At 40.4% G+C, this 11,916-nt stretch overlaps 1 protein-coding gene across 8 annotated transcripts in view; it reads right to left on the minus strand.

The window, feature by feature from the left end:
- Positions 1-9,733, minus strand: part of OSBPL2 (oxysterol binding protein like 2) — a 119,474-nt gene extending 109,741 nt beyond the window's left edge. For 5 of the 8 annotated variants that reach the window (XM_027850219.1, XM_027850206.1, XM_027850176.1 and 2 more), the window contains exon 1: positions 9,687-9,733. The gene's annotated coding sequence lies outside the window, so the exon portion shown is untranslated. Of the gene's footprint in view, positions 1-8,783; positions 8,901-9,686 lie in introns of those variants that run through there. The other 3 variants (XM_027850184.1, XM_027850197.1, XM_027850191.1) reach the window with 2 other exon arrangements.
- Between the last annotated feature and the right edge of the window lie 2,183 nt (positions 9,734-11,916).

Consider the following 11,916-nt stretch of genomic DNA (forward strand, 5'->3'; position numbering starts at 1 on the left):
TCCAGCCCCTGAAAGGAAATTACTTGGTATGAGGGAAGAGAAGGAATCACAAGGTAGGAAGACAAGAGCCTGTGTCTCTTCTCCCTCAACCCTAATCCTCGAATAGAGCATGACAACAAACTTTGAAAGGCCTAGGTTTTAGACTGTCTATTCATGTCCTAGCAGCATCCCTAGAACAGCTGATGTCACCATTTTCATCAGGCACTAAGGGCAAGATAGACACACCAGAGAAACTTAGCTTCAAGATTCTACAAGGAACCCTGAGGAAAACTAGACCATCCCTTAAGAGTACTTCATGGATGTCCCACAAAAAGGAGAAAACTATTTCCAACAAAAGTAATTCCAGTAGCTATGTTAGCCCCTTTGCCATATGTGTTCTAAGTTTGAGCCCATGTTCCCTCGGACCCTTTATATATTTGTGGGACAGTGCCCAGTGGGACAGTTTGGGGAAATATTTTGTATTAATTCTTCATACTATTCCATTTTTAGTAAATACCCATTTCTAAAAGCTAACTGAATCTGGCTAACTAATTGTTATCAACTGATAATCAATGGGAGAAGCAACCCAGTGAGAGCTCATGAGCTATAGCATCAAAAAGACACTCACCTATCCCCCTAGAAACCTCCAGTCTAGAGGATTCTGAGAGGAGAAGTAGCAGTCACCTAGGGACAGAGTTTTTCAGTGAGAGTGGAGGTTAGTTGAGCAGCTCCAGATGGTTGTGCTACACTGAATTTGACAAATACCAATAAATATGAATGTTTCCATATAAAAGGCACACAACACATCTCTATTACGTATGGCTTTCTTTTTAAAAAAGTATGGAATAATTTCAAAACATTGCTTTCAAAGCTATCTTCCTTGTCTGTCTTCCTCTGAACTTCCTCCTGTTTACTTTTGTATATTTTTTTTTTTAAAAAGGCTTCAATAATCCTCTTTTCTTTCATTTCTTCTTTTTCTGGTATCACTATGCCAACCACCCTATAACTCCCAAACCTCCTCCTAATTAAAAACAAACTCTCCCATCTAACAAACAAGAATGGCCAAGCAAAACAAATCCTCACATTGCTTATCTCTGAAAATGTCTCATTCTACATCTCAAACTCATCACTGTTCTGTCAGAAATACTTCTTCCTCACACTGAGGAGTCATGTTTGGCTATTGCACTTATCAGAGTTCTTAAGTCAATTAAGTTGTTTTTCCTTACAATATTATAGTCATTGTATAAAATCATTCTCTTGATTCTGCTCATTCAACTCTTTATTAGTTCATATTGTTGTTCAGTCATTCAGTTGTGTCTGACTCTTTGTGACCCTGTATGGGGTTTTCTTGGCAAAGATACTGGAGTGGTTTTCCATTTCCTTCTCCAGTGGATTAAGGCAAACAGAGGTTAAGTGACCTGCCCAGGGTCACACAGCTACTGTCTGAGGCCAAATTTGAACTCAGGTCTTCCTGATTCCAGATCCAGCAATCTATCCACTGAGCCACCTGGCTGCCTCCAAAGCAAAAAAGGTTAACTGACTTGCCCAGGGGCACACAGCTGGTAAGTGTTAGGCCAGATTTGGACTCAGGTCTTTTGAACTCAGGTCTTCCGGACTCCAGACCAGTGTTCTATCCATTGAGCTATCTAAGCTACCTCAGCAGTTTATACAGATACTATTATACAAATTCTTTTAACTATAACAAAGAACCAAAAACTAAAGAGGTGCACATCAATTGGGAAATGACTAAACAAATTATGGTATATGAATGGAATGGAATATTACTGCCCTGTAAAAATGACAAAAGGGATGGTTTCAGAGAAAACCAGGAAGACTTGAATAAACTGGTACAGAGTAAAGTAAGCAAAACTGGAAAAACAACTTACACAATAATGCCAACACTGTAAAGAAAACCTTGGAAGACTTAAAAATCTATGATCAATGCAATAACCACCCATGATTCCTAAGGACTGAGTTTATCCAGCATGCTATCTACTTACTGACAGGTAATGGACTCAAGATGCAGATTAAGATACATTTTTCATAAATAAAGATATATTGATTCAGACACAGACAACAAAGGAATGTTCTGACTATACATATTTGTTACATAGGTTTTTTTTTTTATCCCCCCCCCCAATTTAAGAGGTAGAATGGGAGGGAGAGAAGGGAAGAAGAAACAGAGGGAGAGAGAGAAGGAAACAAGAGGGGTCAATGAAGCACATTTTTTTTTTAATATACAGAAATTTAAGACAGAAATATGGGCAGAATTAGAGACAAGTCAAACAGCTTTGAAAGCTGTATGTTGAACTTATATATTTAAAAAGAAAAGCAAGCTGTATATAACAGATCCACAGTTTCATGTGCAAGCTTTCTCTGTTCTACTACATATATGGAAATGGCCTTTTTTAGGATATTAAGTTTAAAATTTTTTAAAAACTTAATAAAAAAGGCAAATAGTGCTGCTATATTTCTGTACATATAGGTCCATTTCTTCTTCTTGATATCTTTAGGGTATGAGCCTAGAAGTAGTATTATCAAGTCAAAGGCTATGCACAGTTATGCCACTCTGGGGACAACAAACAATTCATGGTTCCACCAAATGTACATTAGTCCTTACACAGTCCTTCCAACAACTGTCATTTTTCCTTTTTGTCACATAGATCTTTTTCTTCTTTCTTAAGATCATTAGAGTGTAAGCCTAGTAGTACTATCAATGAGTCAAAGGATATCAGTCTCAGACAAAGCAAAAGCAAAAATAGATCTAATTAAAAGAGATAAGCAAGGAAACTATATTTTGCTAAAAGGTACCATAGACAATAAAGTAATATCAACACTAAACATATGCACCAAATCCTATAGCATCCAAATTCTTAAAAAGAAACATTAAATGAGTTACAGGAGGAAATAAACTGTAAAACTATACTAGTGGGGGACCTCAACTTTCCCCTCTCAGAACTATATAAATCTAACCAAAAAATAAACAAGAAAGAAGTTAAGGACATGAATAGAATTTTAGAAAAGTTAGATATGATAAACCCCTGGAGAAAAATGGGAATAGAAAGGACTACACATTTTCCTCAGTGGTACATGGCACCTACACAGGAACTGACCATGTATTAGGGCATTAAAAACCTCACTACCAAATGCAGAAAAAGGCTATGTACAGTTTAGTGACTTTGAGGATAATAAACAATTCATGGTTCTACCAACTGTATGTCAGTATGTCAAACTGAAAGGCATGAGGTAGAGTCTCAAGAGTTTTTAAAATTTGCATTTCTATTACTAGAAATTTACATTTTTGTTATAAGATTTGTAGTGTTTTTTCATATAGCTACTGATAGCTTGGATTTTTTTCCCTGAAAACTTCCTGTTCATAACCTTTGACAATTTTGTACAGGAGAATGGCTTTATTCTGGAGAATGGATTATTGAGAAGAAAGCTCTTTGCAAACATTCAAGTGTTATATAAGAGTGTTATTATTTGAATAACATTAACTAAAATCAATAAATGATGTAACTTCCCACTTCTCCCTTTTTCCAAAGGCAAACAAGAAACATATGCTAAATAATATTTAACTCTAATAAATCTTTCAAAATTTAATATATAATAATATCATTACTGATCAAAATGCATATATTCCATTTCTACCGCTCTTCCAACTCTACCTCTGTCTTCATCTAATATGCACAAATAGTATAGGTATGGCACTGTGGTACTCCACTGGTACTGTGTAATGTGCACCTTAATAAGCATTTATTAAGCACTTGCTATGTTCCAGGCAGTGTGTTAATTGGACAGAATACAAGGAAAGGTGAAATGACTGTCCCTGCCCTCAAGAAGCTCAAATTCTAATTGGAGGAAGGGGAGATTACCTGTAAATAACTGTGTACATATAAGATATATAGATATTATATGCAAAGTAATTTCAAAAAGAAGGTATTAACAAAGGGGGGGGGGGGCGGCAGGATCCAGAAAAAGAAGGCATTAACAACAGCAGGGATCAGGAAAGGCTTCCTGCAGAAAATGGGATTTGGGCCAAGTCTTGAAGTACATCAGGGAAGCTAAGAGGTAGGAGTGAGGAGGGAGCAAATTCTAGACATGGAAAGCAATGAAGCAAACTCCAAGCATGAGTCAGGAGATAGTGCCAAGCACCAGTGTAACTGAAGCCTAGAATTTGTGGAGGGAGTGAATTATAATCAGGCTGGAAAAGTAGCAAGGAGCAAGGGAATGAAGGGCTGATAAAAGAAAGGCACTAGAGTTTACTGCACGGGGGAAGGGATTTCAGAATGGCACTTTTAGGAAAATCACTTTGTACATAGTAAGCATTTATTTAATGTTGAGTCATAACTGTAGAGATTATGCATGCAAAAACAATTTTAACATCCTTTTTTTTCTTAAGTTTTGAGTTCCAAATTCTATCCCCACCTCCCTGAGACAGTAGGCAATCTGATATAGGTTATAAATGTGCAATCATATAAAAACACTTCCATATTAGTCATTTCATGCAGGAAGGAAGGAAGGAGAAAACGAGAGAAATGCTTCAGTCTGAATACAGGGATATCAGTTCTTTTCTCTGGAGATCATTTTTCATGATGAGCCCTTTGGGATTGTCTTGGATCACTGTATTGCTGAGAATAGCTAAATCATTCACAATTCTTCATTGTATGACATTGCTGTTACTGTGTACAATGTTCTCCTGGTTCTGCTCACTTCACATAGTATCAGTTCATGTACATAGAGACTATTTTTGCTTTGTTTTATCTTTGTATTTAAAGTCACTGAAATTGGCACATGGGTGATTAATAAATGCTTCTTAACATAAATGGGATTTTTATTGTGGCCTCATCACCAAAAACTATCTCTTTGACAAGATGTGAACTTTCCTCATCCTGTATACTACTGAGTTAATCCCACATCTCTAAAGAAGTTCATGGTCATCCCAATTAACATTTCATTACAGCTAAGGTAATACTTTTACTTGGTCTTTAAAGAGAAACTAGAAAGGTGGAGAGAAGAAGATTAGGAGGATTAGGAGAGGGTTATACACAGAAATCTCATCATTTATGATGTCTCTCCATGGATACCATGAGGGCTCAGAGACAGCAGAAGTTGGAGGTACAAATGAAAACTCCTAGATAATGACATGTTCTCAAACCAAGCATTCTGGACCCAAGTGAATCATTTATTGTGCTAAGCACTGGAATACAAGACCAAAAGGGAAAAAATGGTCCTTGCCCTCAAGGTGCTTAAATTTTTTTGAGAGATACAGTGAATAAATACAACATAATTTGAAGAAGTAAGAAAACTAAAAGTAAGGGGAACAGGAAAGGCTTCCCAAATAAGGTGGCACCTAAGTTAACCTTGAAGGAAGCTAAGAATTCTAAAGATACAGCTGAGGACAGAGTGTATTCCAAGTATGAAGGACAAGTCATTCAAATGAAAGGTGGAATACCGAGATCAGGGAACAACAGCCAACTTGGCTGGAAGGTAGGAAAGGCAGACCAGGACAAGTTCAAAAGTTTGTATTTTATTTTAGAAGCAACAGGAAGCCACTGAAATTAACTGGGCAAGGAAGTGGCTTGGTCACACCAGTGTGGGAAACTGTGTGGAGAATGATCTCAGAAGGGAGAGACTAGAGGCAGGGAAATGAAGTAGAAGACTACTGCAATAGGACAAGTGAAAAGTGAAGGCTGTGGACAAAGTTGAGTTTTTGGATCAAGTAGAAGCTATGGAACAGCAATGGATGGAACCATAATGTGAATCAATCCTGGATCTTGCCCTTCACTAGTACTATGTCATGGGGCCTTTGTAGGTCTGAGAAAAGTGCTAGCAAATGTTTTTGGGGTAGATGGGGAAGCTCAACTCCAGAGTAGTACTATAAATTTGAATAACTGTATACTTCTAATGGAAGGAGGGAATGGGTAGACGGAGAGGAGATGTAGGCTTACTGGAAAGAAATAAAGTTCTTTTGATGTGTATGGGCTTAGGTTCAAGTCCTTTGCGTTTTGGGGGCAGGTACAGGGTCCCCCAGCAAAATAAAGTTTTATCTTCGAGGGTTTTTTAACCTGAGTTCTTATATGAAAGCTAAAGGTTCTTAACATTTTCTGTAATGAACTAGACATCAGCCAAACTATAATGTTCACAAGGGAAAGAAACCTTGAGTGAAGTTTATTACCGACAAGCCTCTACTACTGAACCAGGTCCACATAAACCCAAAGCTTCAGTTTTGGGTGAATAGTTACAAAGCTTTGGTTCTGGGCCAGTAGTTACAAAATTAAAATCATTCCTCCTGACAAACTACTCAGAAGGGCAAACATCCTAGATATCCAGAAGGATACGTATATTTACCATGTTTTAGAAGAAACAAAACTTTCGTGAAGATACAGAGCCACTGAAGTTTAAAAAAAAAAGAGAAAAGAACTAGTTACTTATTTTAGAAAGAAAATTTTTTTCACAATGAAATAGCACTCAGTTCTACGATTCAATATCTACATTTCTAAAAAATAAATTTTGAAAGGGAAACTTCAGCCTCGAGTTATAATGACAGGATATAAAAGGAAGTTTCAGTTTATAGTATTACTAGATGGCATTTACATAGCTTGAAAATACCTTAAACATATGATCTTATTTGATCTTCATAACAATTCATTCAAGCTAGGTGCTACAAGTATTATCCCAAGTTCACAGGTAGGGAAACTAAGACTCAGAGAAGTTAAGAGACTTTCCAAAGTCACACGCCGTTAAGTATCAAAGGCAAAAATCAAGCCTAGGTCTCCAAGTTCAGAAACTTTTCTTATGACATTGCAGTGTCTCTCCAATTAAGGAGGTATGTATCATAAATTATTAACATTCAGTGATAATAACAATAAATTTATTATACTACTTCTGTCCCCAAAAACCTTTCATATGTTAATCTAAATTTGCTTTCTTTATATTATTAATCTAATGTTATAGATGTGTAACAAATTCAAAAGTGAAAATGATTTCCCAAATCTCCTGGCTCCCAGTACAGTGTTCATTTTGAATGTTAACCAGAAAATATAATCTTGGTTTCCTATGAAATTAACATTTTTTTTACCCACTCATCAATTCTTAGCTTCTCTATTTCTGTCAAGGGCACTACCATCCTTCCAGTGACTTCAGGTTCCCAACCTCTGAGTCATCCTAGATCAAATGAGGTAAGATATGTACAGCACTTTGCAAACCTTAAAATTCTATATAAATCTTAGCTATTATTATTATCTTCACTCCCCTTTACTCCACTCTATCCAACCAATTGACAAACATTGTTGATTCTATCTCTCACATCCCTCTCCTCTTTCTTAACAAGACCATCACCAAAGCTTAAGCTTTAATAACCTCTCATCCGAACTATTAAATTGATCTTCCCTGGCCAGTCTCTCCCCTCCAATCCAGCCTCTACACAGTTGCCAAAGTGATATTCTAAAGCATATGCCTGGCTATTCACTCCACTACTCTCTAAAGACTCAGGTAGGTCCCTATTATCTCTAAGATAAAATGCAAATTTCTCTATTTGTCATTTAAAGTTCTTCACAATTTGGCTCCAGCCTACCTTTCTATTACTTACACATAATTTCTCCACACATACTCTACATTCCAGACAAACAGGCTTATTTACTCATACACCACATTCCATCTTCCATCTCTGTGCATTTAACTCAAGCCTGGAATGCACTCCTTCCTTACTTCATCCTCTTAGAATCTCTAGCTTCCTTTAAAGATCAGCTCAAAAGTCACCTCCTAAGAGTGAGGGGTGGGTGGGGTACCCCTCTCCATTACCTTGTACCTGCTTATTATAGATATGTTGTATTTACTTACATGGATATATAGTGTTTCCCTTGAAAAAAAATGTAAGCTCCTTGAGGAAGGGGACTGTTTAATTTTTTTCTTTGTAATCTTAGCATTGAGGACATGTTTTACCTGGCACATAGTAGGCATTTAACAAATCCCTGTTGATTGGTATGTCTTGTGACAATCACCTTTTTAATCTCCTTGATTAAATGATGAAAATCACTATAAAATTTTTTGTTAATTAGTTTAACTGCCCTTTCCTAAATTCTATAAATACAATAAGCATATTCTTACTCTTGAAGACTGAAATTTAAGTGGAGAGGTTTGAACATTCTTCCTGAAATTAGATTAGCCACTCTTCAACATTTCAAAATTCTTAAGACAACTGAAATGGAGAGGCAAAAAAGCTAAAGATAATCATTATTTAAAACAAGTTTTTCCCCTTCTCGTTATCTTCTTAGAAAGAATTTGAAAAGTGACTTCATGGTCGAGTTAAATCAACAGAGTATAAATGGCACAATTTCCCTCAACCTTACTTCAAAATAGAAAAAGTTCTTTTCTCTATTGGTTATGCTTGTGAGGAGCCTTTCCAGGAAGAAACGTAAATGTAAAATGGCCTATATCTCATCCTTGTGCAAACGGTAAATATTTTACGGAAGGGAAGTACTGAAGGAAATAATTTTTTTTCAATTACTGTCACTGAATGTATTTGTTAGGAATGTATTTCAGAGGCAAATGTGGTGTATTATAACTGTTATCTAAAAAATTAAAATGTCTATCGACTGAAGACGGGATATATATATGTTTGTGTGGAAATACACAGCTTTTCTCATTTGAACAGTCAATGATTCGGTGACCTTCAAAGCACTTGTATAATAACATCAACAAGAACACGAAATAGAAAACCCAAGAATACCAATGGGAAAGGTGAAATCCCATTGACAATATGGAAGTAATAATATTCCCAATGGAAATAAGCGGCTACTTACTTGAACAGCTGAAGAATAAATGTTAAGACACAAAAGTAGGTCGGAGGTTGGCAACGGGAGATGAACGGCACACACCTGCAGCTTACACAGCTCAGCCCCCACCTCCAGGTCCACCAGACCTATTTAAAAGCCCCGCCTATACCTTCCCGATTTTCACGCATGCTCAATCAACAAGAAATGAAACTTCCACTCCTTTCCGGCATGAGCAGCAGCACAACAAAAACCGGGAATTGCCAGTCGGAGTTGGAGACGCGGGGAGATGGGGGGAAAGGCAGAAGCCGCCAAGCGAGGGGGGATAACTTTTCTCTAAGTTTTCTCGGGGCTCAGAGCCTGGGTCGCCTCAGGGAAGGGCGGGGACGCGACGGGACCTCCCGCGGCTCGCTAGGCCGCCTCTCCACCGGGTGAGCTGCTCTTGCAGACACCTGGGGGATGATGAGGCCTAGCGCCCCGCAGCGGGGCCTGTGACAGCCCGCAGGCCCCACCCCCGGGGGCGGGCGCTGCCGACGACGGGGCGGCCCGGAGGGCGGGGAGGGAGGTCTCCCCTAGTGTTTAGAGCGAGGGGAAGAGGGGAGTGATGGACCATCTTCCCGGGTAGCCTGGGCCGGGGGCGCCTCTCGCTGCGCCACCGCGGCCGCCGCACGGGCCCTCTGCGTCTCCCAGCCCCGCGGACCGGGACTGGACTACCCCCGCCTCAGAGCCGTAGGGAGCTCCCTCCGCTTCCGTCAGGATGGAGGCCTAACGGGGGCGGGGGAGGTCTCTCGAGCCCCCGAGGCGATCTCCCACTCCCCATCCCACCCGCAGGCCTGACTGAGGTCCGTTGCTAAGGGGGCCTTTTCTTGGAGACCGAAGAGGGAGGGAGGGTCTCCTTCCGGTCTGAAGGGAAAGGGGGAGGGAAGCACTCACCTGTGCCCGGTGTCTCCCGATGCCGGCGGTGACTCTCTTTCCCCACCCCCCCAGCCCCCGCCCCTCAGTCCTGGGACCCACTGACACAGAGGCGGAAGTGCGGCCGGCCGCCACACTGAATGACAGCTGCCCCAGCCAATCGATGGGCTCGGCTCCTAAGTGTCTGCCGCATCACAGCCAATCGATGCCTCGAAGAGGAGAGTAGGGAGACCGAACTATGTTAATCGGTTCACCTTTCCGCACCTCCCTTCGCTACTCCTCCACCCGCGCAGACTTTGGAGTCCCGCCCCCGCTGGGGGAAGGGATGAAACGAGTGCCCAATTACTGTTGAGGAGAGGCGGGGTTATGCAGATGAGGCTTAAGGGGAAAGAGAAGGGCGGTGTTTCAGAACTGGAACAACCAGCCTGTGATTTAAGGCTTATGCAATCTCTGAATTTACAAACACAGATCTTTTATGCCCCGCGAGGTGTGGGTACTTCCTTTTCAGCCTGTTTTGGCAGTGACTGCGTTGCATACACCCATGCAGCTTTGGTGGCCGAATGTGGTTTTATCTTCAGGATGAAAGAGGAGGCAGGGAAGCATTTACCCTACTGGGGGGGTCCTAGAGGAATGGGAGAGAGGATGTTAAAAATCTTTTGCTTTTTGTCTGGGACTTCTCAAAGAAGCTAGCTTCCCCCACCCGAAGGTTCCCTCCCCCAGGCTCTGTCCACCCTACTTTGCCTCTCCTTTCCTGGAACACACAGAAGAGGATCCCCCGTTACGAATAATAGCAGCATCTACCTCCCCGGGTGGTTGTGAGGATCAAATGAGTTAATAATTGTAAAGCCTTTAGCACAGTCCTGGCACAGTCAGTGCTATAGAAATGTTAGCTATTATTATTAGCCATACCTCATAATTCTATCTCACCCCTAAAGAGTGGAAAAGACCTGAGTTGAGTTCCAAAATTTTGAGACCAAGAATTTTTTTGTTCTTCGGTACCTTTTGCCACCCATTCTGTTACATCTCTTCACCCGCCCCCACCCCCACTTCTTTGTAGCCTAGTCCAGAGTTACTATGCTCAAAAAGTATTTATCAAAGCCACTGGCAAAGGATTCTAGGAGGGACCTCTGAGAGCCTATTTAGTCCAAACCCCTACATTTTACAGATGAGGCCCGCAAAGGTTTGGTGACTTTGCCAGAGGTAGTAAGGCAATACTGGGATTTAAATCCATATTCTTTGGCTTCAAATCCAGTACCTTCAAGATTATTCTCAACTTTTACACATTCCTGGATGCCGTCTTCTGTCATTTCCACCTATCTAAATTCTACCTCTTTCAAAACCACGGACAAATCTGACCTCAACCATGCCTTCTCCAACCACTTCATACATATCTCATTGCTTTCCTTTATGTAGTCCAATAACACTTACAATCTGAACCTAGCACTCTAGCTTTAACTTTAATGCTGATTACATAAATTAATTCTCTCCTGCTTTTCTCTATGTCTTATCTCCCTAACTCCATCTAGAGTATAAAGAGTGGCAACGGGAGAGATAGCATCTTCTACTGTTGTGAAGGAGTTGTACATACTAGGCCCCTCTCCTCCAACTCCAATTCTTCATTGAACATAGAGGGCCTTTCTCCTCTTTCCCACTTTGAACATCTGAAGATATTCTCTGTTGCTTCCAGTCCAGCATCTTCAAAAATTAGAGGGAAAGGGGTAGGGCCTTTTGTTGTTGTTCAGTTGTTTTCGGTCATGCCTCTCCATGACCCCATTTAGGATTTTCTTGGCAAAGATACTGGAATGGTTTACCAGTTTCTTCTCCAGCTTATTTTACAGTTAAGGAAACTGAGGCAAACAGGGTTAAGTGACTTGCCCAGAGCCTTCCAGACATTTGTGATTGAAATGCCTTTGTGGATGGTGACCCTCTCTTGGCAACAACCCGCTCCTGCCAATGCTTAGGCTCTCTCTGTTCCTCCTGCTCTTCAAGTGTCAGGGAGAAGGTAATTCTCAGCTGTGGTAGTTGTTATCTTTCCAGACTGTGCTGATAAAGTTGATCCTAAATGAAGGAAATAAACAAAACAGGTGAAGGTAACCAGAAATCAGTATAGTTAAATACATGTGTCAAGTGATAAAAAGTGGAGAGATAGGGTCCTAGGGCCTCCCCACTCAGAAGTAGACAATACTTTTTTTCCCTCAGTCACCACCAGGAAGGAGGAAATCATTTTTACACAGTCTCCTCAAACTTAGCA

The sequence above is a fragment of the Vombatus ursinus genome, unplaced genomic scaffold (genome assembly GCF_900497805.2).
Source record: "Vombatus ursinus unplaced genomic scaffold, bare-nosed wombat genome assembly UNPS02000580.1, whole genome shotgun sequence".
Lineage (NCBI taxonomy): Eukaryota > Metazoa > Chordata > Mammalia > Diprotodontia > Vombatidae > Vombatus > Vombatus ursinus.